Source organism: Cyprinodon tularosa, unplaced genomic scaffold, assembly GCF_016077235.1.
Source record: "Cyprinodon tularosa strain WSP-4 unplaced genomic scaffold, ASM1607723v1 ctg65, whole genome shotgun sequence".
In the NCBI taxonomy this organism is placed as follows: Eukaryota; Metazoa; Chordata; class Actinopteri; order Cyprinodontiformes; family Cyprinodontidae; genus Cyprinodon; species Cyprinodon tularosa.
In genome coordinates, this window is record NW_024039396.1 from 199,106 (window position 1) to 206,543 (window position 7,438).

Genomic DNA, 7,438 nt, shown 5'->3' on the forward strand with positions numbered 1-7,438 from the left:
TCCATCCATCCTTCTGTCTGTCCGTCCATCCATCCATCCATCAACCCTTCTGGCCATCCATCCATCCATCCATCCATCCATCCTTCTGTCTGTCCGTCCATCCATCCATCCATCCATCCATCCTTCTGTCTGTCCGTCCATCCATCCATCCATCCATCCATCAACCCTTCTGGCCATCCATCCATCCATCCATCCATCCATCAATCCATCCATCCATCCATCCCTCAATCCTTCTGGCTATCCATCCATCCATCCATCCATCCATCAACCCTTCTGGCCATCCATCCATCCATCCATCCATCAACCCTTCTGGCCATCCATCCATCCATCCATCCATCCATCCATCCATCCATCCATCCATCCCTCAATCCTTCTGGCTATCCATCCATCCATCCATCCATCCATCCATCAACCCTTCTGGCCATCCATCCATCCATCCATCCATCAACCCTTCTGGCCATCCATCCATCCATCCATCCATCCTTATGTCTGTCCATCAATCCATCCATCCATCTATACATACAAAATGTCAAGATTAATGGGCAAACAAAAGTAGTTTAGAAATTCCAGTTTCAAAAAATTGTTCTTGATTCTAAAATTAATAATCTGCCTTCATCTGTGGCCAACTGCAGTGAGAACCAATGCCTAATGATAATGCTCACATCACCAGAATAAGTGCATTAACAGAATTTTTATCACTCTTAAGTGGGCTCTATTAGCTAACTAAGTGACTTAAAGGCCGGACAAAACATTTTTTAAAAGATAAAATGACATTTTACGTTTTTTAGCTAAAAACAGGGGGGAAAATGCCATTTTCTTATATTTCTTATTTATAGTTATGTGATATTTCAGACTGCTGTATTAAATCAGATAAGTGTGGTGGCAATATATAAATAAAAAGAAAAAAAAGAGTTAAATAGGTATGAATGCCCTTCCAAGCCACAGTACATTGAATACATAAGGGATTGCTGATCATTTATTTCAATTCAGCAGGTAGATAATTGCCATACATCCTTAACAAGCTTTAACAGAGACAGAATCCCATTAACCGAGTCCAGTGACTATAACAACACTGCAACAAACCCCTTTGTCTCCACTTCTGCCAGGCTGCAATTCCATAATTAGCATGCTCTCAGTAAACAAGCCTTCTCTTGTTTCAGTGGATGTTTGTAGTTATTTTGGAAGCGCTCAGGCAAGCACCAATTAAAGACTACAAAGGCTAAAGTGTATCTGTCATAATGGTCTCTGGTATTCACAGAATGTGTTCACCAAACCAGGAGAGTGTCCGTAACAACTATCTCTAAGAACTTAGAGTTGAAGTCTGAGAGGTTTTGTGTCATATGGAGAATAATCCCTAATTAGTTTGAGTTTAATGCAGAATCCAAAGCATCTGTAATGGCTCTGGTGACCCCTCAAGCCTTTGCCTTCCTTCTCAGTCTCTTGTTTTGTTTTCCTGCCTTTGTTTAGATTGTAGACTTCCTCTGTAAACACCATAAAGTTGTTCTCTCTGAAAGCCTGTATGATAACAGCGCCCCCAACAAAAAAAAAGAAGATTAGATGCTGTGCTAAATGTATTTACAATATGATATGTGTAATGTTTTGGGTTCCTTGGTCAGATGCAGCTTTTATATATCTTTTTTTTTTATTCCAGCTTACCAATATTGAAAGGTATAATGGAGGTTGCATTAAACAAACACTCAGAGCACAATTAGTTTACACAAGCAGGGGGCTTTATGTTCTCTAAGCTTAATTCTACCAGCAAACATTTGGTCAAATGGGAAAAAGGAAAGCAAATGAAAGACAAACATGCTACTTGATTTAAACATAATGAAGATACAGGCAGTTTTCTTTTGCAGGTAAAAGCTCCTTTTGGGCTTAACAGAGACTGCATGTTCACAGAATCTTTATTCTGAACTTAATTACTGACATTTTCACCCTTCTAGTTTTAAAGGCACACTATGCAACATTTTTCAGTTAATTAATGTGTTCCATAACGTTTTGGATGATTAAATGAGTCATTTCAGGTTGAACAAAGGTTTTCTCGGCCGCCCTGGTGGTCTGTAGAGGAAATACTGCACTTGCAATTGCAGGAGCACCGACCCGCACCCACAGGCTCAGAAGTCTCGTGAGAGTCAGTCTTGCTTTACGGCGAGAACTGCTACACCCCCCAGTTAAAAGCATTCTCGTTGCTAGCACAGTGGCGATCTTTGTGCAGTTATGCTACGTTCACGCAGCAAGAACAGCAAAATCGCGTCTGCTGCTTCATTTTTGCTGCTTGTACCAGTTAGTTCTGATGCGCGGCTGAAGCAGCTTTGCTGCTCTGGCTGCGCGGTGCAAAAGTGTGTCTGACGCGCGTTGGGCGGAGCTTCACTATCCTTTCTCTGCCTTGCAGCTATATTTACTGTGATCATTTGGAATAAAGTAGTTTTAATATGTGTTTAAATGAGAAAATACTCCTGAAAACGTAATCAGTGCAGTCAAGTCATTCAGATTATTATCCTGCCTTCAATATTTTTTCTGTCGGAGCTGCTCAGACCCCCACATACCAGCGGTGCGCCGACAGTATGGATCCCTTCATCAGCAGCCTCTGGCCTCCTCGCGGTTCACCGCGGCAGCTGGTAGGTGGTTTTCATCTAAATAATCCAAACTGCATATTCTGCTGGCAGATTTCTGCATTTTAAGTCAATTTAGGCGTCAATAAACTGTTTAAGAGGAGTGATCATAGCCTCTGATCATCAGCGCCGTGTCTCTCTCCCTGCGTCAGATGCTTAAACGCACCCGACGCGCTGCTTCAGCTGCTCAAAACGCGCCGCGGGACCTTTTGCTGCGCCTTGACGCGCCTCAACCATTGACTTTGCATGTAAACTCGCTGCTTCTGTCGCGCCAGCTGCGGTGTGAACGCAGCAGTCATTCGTTGCGTTCGCCTGTCTGCTAAGCTCGAAACAACCGCGCCTGGCTTGACGGAGAAACCAGGAGAACAGCTGTGCATATTTACTACAGTGCACTTTTACTTTCACCCTCTGGGGGGAGCCTCGCTGGAAAATCAACACCGGTTGCATAGTGTACCTTTAATCTTGCTCTTTTTTGGTTTTCAGATTCCATATTTCTGACTTGCTGTGTCATAAATGTAAATAGGATAAATCAAAATCATAACATCAACCCTTATTTAAAAATTAAATTATATACTTCTTTATTTATTTATTTATTTTTGTTAACTAAAAAAAACATATTTATAGTTTATGTTTACATTTTCATTTAGGAAAGCTTCCACTTTGCATTACTCCTTAAATGAACTGTGCTCTGCATTCTCCTAGGCCATACATGCCTGGTTAAGCATACAGTTTTAATTTGATTGTTTAAAATAATAATTTAAAAAACATTTATTTAGCATTTATGCACTAAATCATCTACTGGCTTTTCAATCTGAAAAACTCACATGGAGAAAAAAGAAAATTAGAAAAAATGTATTGATACAATTATTAAGTCTTTGGCGCTCAGACCTCGACAGGAAACGTAGCACTGAATTTTGATAGATATGCATGAACAGGAGCAGAGAATAGGGCTGTGTCCCCCTCCCAGGCCTGAACCTGGTGGTTGAGTGGAGATAGATGAAGTTGGTCAGTCTGTAGACTGCTGGTTGGCGAGACGGTCTGCTGAGCTTTATGGGGAGATCCAGTGGACTGCGTGAGCTGATACTAGTGCTTCACGTAGGGACCTGGAAGATGGAGGTCCAGTTTGCATAACACAGGTTGAGAGAACCTGTCCATGATGAGCAAGCATGAAGCAACAGTGGAGAGGAAAAACTCATCTGCAGATGCAGTAAGAATGCAGTAAGAGTCTGGGAGGAAGGACACAAGTTTTAGTTACGATGGTGGAGGAGGGGCTGGAGGTGGGTTGAAACGGGGTCATCTTAATCAAATTTACACAGCGCAACCAGCGCCTGCGCACTAGCTAGCAGATGGGTTGCGGAGGCCTTTTAAGATGAATTTTGAATGCTGATTGGCTTTCATGGAGGCGTGGTTCAAAGCTGATTGGCTGTGTGGTAGGCGGATGAAGGCGAGTAATCAGTTTATTCAGTTGAACTTCCACCTAGTGTCATGAAACTTGGACAGATGGACCCAGTATTCAAGGAGACAGACAGTGGGCAATTTCAAAATGTTTATTTAGTGAAAAACAAAACTAAAAGGGGAGCTGCTAGGATGTGAGGCATGCGGCAACTGGAGGTGGGGGGGCGGGGCACCGCCCAATCTCAGACACTCTGTAGTGGGAGAAACACAGGTAAGTGACCACGATCATCTGACAGAGGATTATCTGAGTTGGTCACTTACCTGGTTTAACAGTCCAGACCAAGAATGTCCCCAAGTGCTGCAGTCTCAGAGGTCATGCTGGAAGCTGATCCTGGTCAGGGTTCCAGAACAAACAGGAACAGACAGAACAGGCAGGATCCAGATCAGGCAAGAACAGAACAGGTGGCAGGATCCAGACTTCGCACAGGAGCAGACAAGATCAGGTGCAGATGAGCAGGCTCAGTGGAAGAGGATAGCAGAGACAGGACGTGGAACCAGAACTTGATGCAGGACTTTAAACTGGTCTCCTCCCTGGAGCCAGGCTTACTGGAATAAAAACTGAACCTCCCTACATATAGAGCCAAAAAACCCAGAGGGCTCCGCGGGGGAGGAACAGTGGACGATCAGGAGACGAGACAAACACTAAAACCCTCTTTCCACTGGCTGCCAGGATCCAGGGTGTGAACCAAGGCAAAAACTGAACGGACAGACTAACGAAAAGACAAGTAATGATCTGGCACTGAATGCTCAGGCTGAACTGAATATAACCAAGAGGAAACAGGCGAGAGGAATAAATCATAACTGAGGCAGGGAGGGAAAACAACAGGTGAAAGGAATGACTAATTAAGGGAGAGCAAACAGGTCAGATCATGACACCTAGGCTCCATAATCGGCTGCTAAATCAATGTTTTAGCTTTACTACATCTGCACCCCACCACTGCTTCTCCTTGGAAGGGTGACAATGGCCTTGAATTTTCTGTTTCTATGCACTTTGTTGGTCAGTATCACAGGATGGCATCATAAACAAATGGCTTTGTAGGATTTTATTCTCCCAGTTTAATTATTTCCAGGTTTAATACGTAACATATTTTTGAAAGTACCAAGCAAAGACTTACATTATTTTTGCAGTTAGTAGAATGATAAATATACTGAGTTTGTCACCATATTGTTTTAAATTCTTAAAACAATGAATAAGAGTGTAAAAGATATAATTCAGTGCTAGCCTTGTGAGCTCTCTGCTAAAGAAAATAACTGCTGCTCTGTCTTGCAGAAACAATAACTGCAGTGTGGGAATGTCTGTTGGGCGTCTGAGTCCCAATGCAAAACAACAAGATTAAATTTGATACACTCGAGTCAAAACCAAGTTCTGCATTGCTAAGAGCGCTGGAGAAAAGGCATGCTGATGTTTAGTCAAAAAGCATGCATGACATCTTTAATTTTGAGTATATCTAATGTTTTTTAAATAGCTTTTTTTATTCGCTGTATTTTTCCCCACAGAACCGGCATACATGTTGCACAAGATAAGATGCCTATACTGTACAAGATTTATAAGCTAATTTATATCTCATTATCATTGCAGATCTAATGGAGAAAATGGGAAATTCTTCATCTTTTTTGATGAATAATGAATAAATATGAATTGTTTAACGTTTGCCATCTTTGAACAAAATGAGATGTATGATTAAAGGTATAGTGGAGGATATTCACGAATTTTTGAAAAAGACCTGCCCTTTCCACATTTGAAAAAAATGCACATGCACAACCCTGTACTCGAATGTCTGCTCTAACCCCTAAATCACTCAATCACTACATGGAGTGGGGACTATATAGTGGACTTTATAGTGAACGCACTTAACTGACCATTTGGACAGATCATCGCTACTTTTTACTCCCTGTTGGTCACATAACTCCTCCGCATGGTACCTGCACCATCTTTGTTATTAGTCGCTGCTGTTGGGTAGTGACAGCCTATGGCGACAGTGGGCCACTGTGACAGCAAATCCCATAATGCCTTGCAAGGAGAGCTCTCTGCGCAGAGCATTCTGAAATATATCTTCCTCTTTTGAGGCCTTTCTTTTCTTCTCATGCACTTTGTAGACACTTTTTCTCTTACATTACATTTAATAAGAAATGTGGTTAGAAAAGTGAGCTTCAATGACTGGCTGAAACCATAGCTCAACACAGATATACGCCTCAAAGTGTGCATGCTTTTTTTCTGAGTGCAGTATTTTGGAGAGCTAATAAACCAGCACCCTATAGAAGTATTCAAAAGCTCTCTTAAGATGAGCTCAGTCTGCCCTTTATTCAACACATTTTAAAATATAAGCTTGTGATGGAAACTGCAATTCGGAACACTAGAATCCTAGGATTCCAGGATTTTTTGAGGCAATTTTTTGTTGTGCTTTACTCAAGGCAGTTTTTGCGAAACTACAGTGAGGCAGCTGTCACACAGTCATCTCTGCATCTTAAGGGTCATTTAAACTCTGCTAGACTATTCAGAGCTACATGACCTTTGGCCCCAAAAAGGTGGCTGCAAACTATTGTCCCCCAAGGTATGGATGGGAAAAAACAAGTTTGAACTCTAATGAGACATTTTCCCGATGACATTTTTGTTGTTCTTTTACTTGCTCGCCTCACAGATAGCTCTCTGCAGCTGCCTCAGAGGTTTGACTCTATACTCACTGCCTCTGATGTCTGTCTTTGAATGGGCATACAATGTGTTGTGCCTTCAGCTGTGATCTGTTCCTTTCTACCATCCAATTGTTTTATAATCCAGGAGCAAAAAAGTTTCCAGTGAAATTTTGATTTTGTTGGATAAGGAAAAATATGACCTCAACATCTGTTGGCTGCTATGGGGCTCACCCACATTTCCTGCTTTGATCATCTTTTCAGCAAGTGCTCCCTGTGTCTTTTTCCTGGTGTAACTAGCCATCCAGGCATATATTACATGTGTTATTAAAATAGCTCAATTATCATTGAGAATTAAAGTCTTCGATATTCTACCCTTTGACACACTTGGTTTAATCTATGGCCATCCAGTTATGGTAGTTCTGACCAAAATGCTCTTTTTCTTTAAGTAAATTGCACTTTGTGGTAAAGTATTGTCCCTTTCGAATATTTTAATGAGTGCATATCTGAAAGGGAGACTGAATTTGCTTAAAAACTCCATGGATGATAATGAGTAGTCTCTCATATCCATCTGGTTCATATAAGCTTTTCACGGAACTCGTTTTCTTTGCTTAAAGTCAAAACAGTTTGGACAAAGACTGACCCCTTTCAGCTCACAAAACCTGTTCTTGCTTAGGACACGTTCACACACACACAGGTCTGTGCAGTGGTGACTGGGATGTGACCTGGGTCAGCCAAAGATG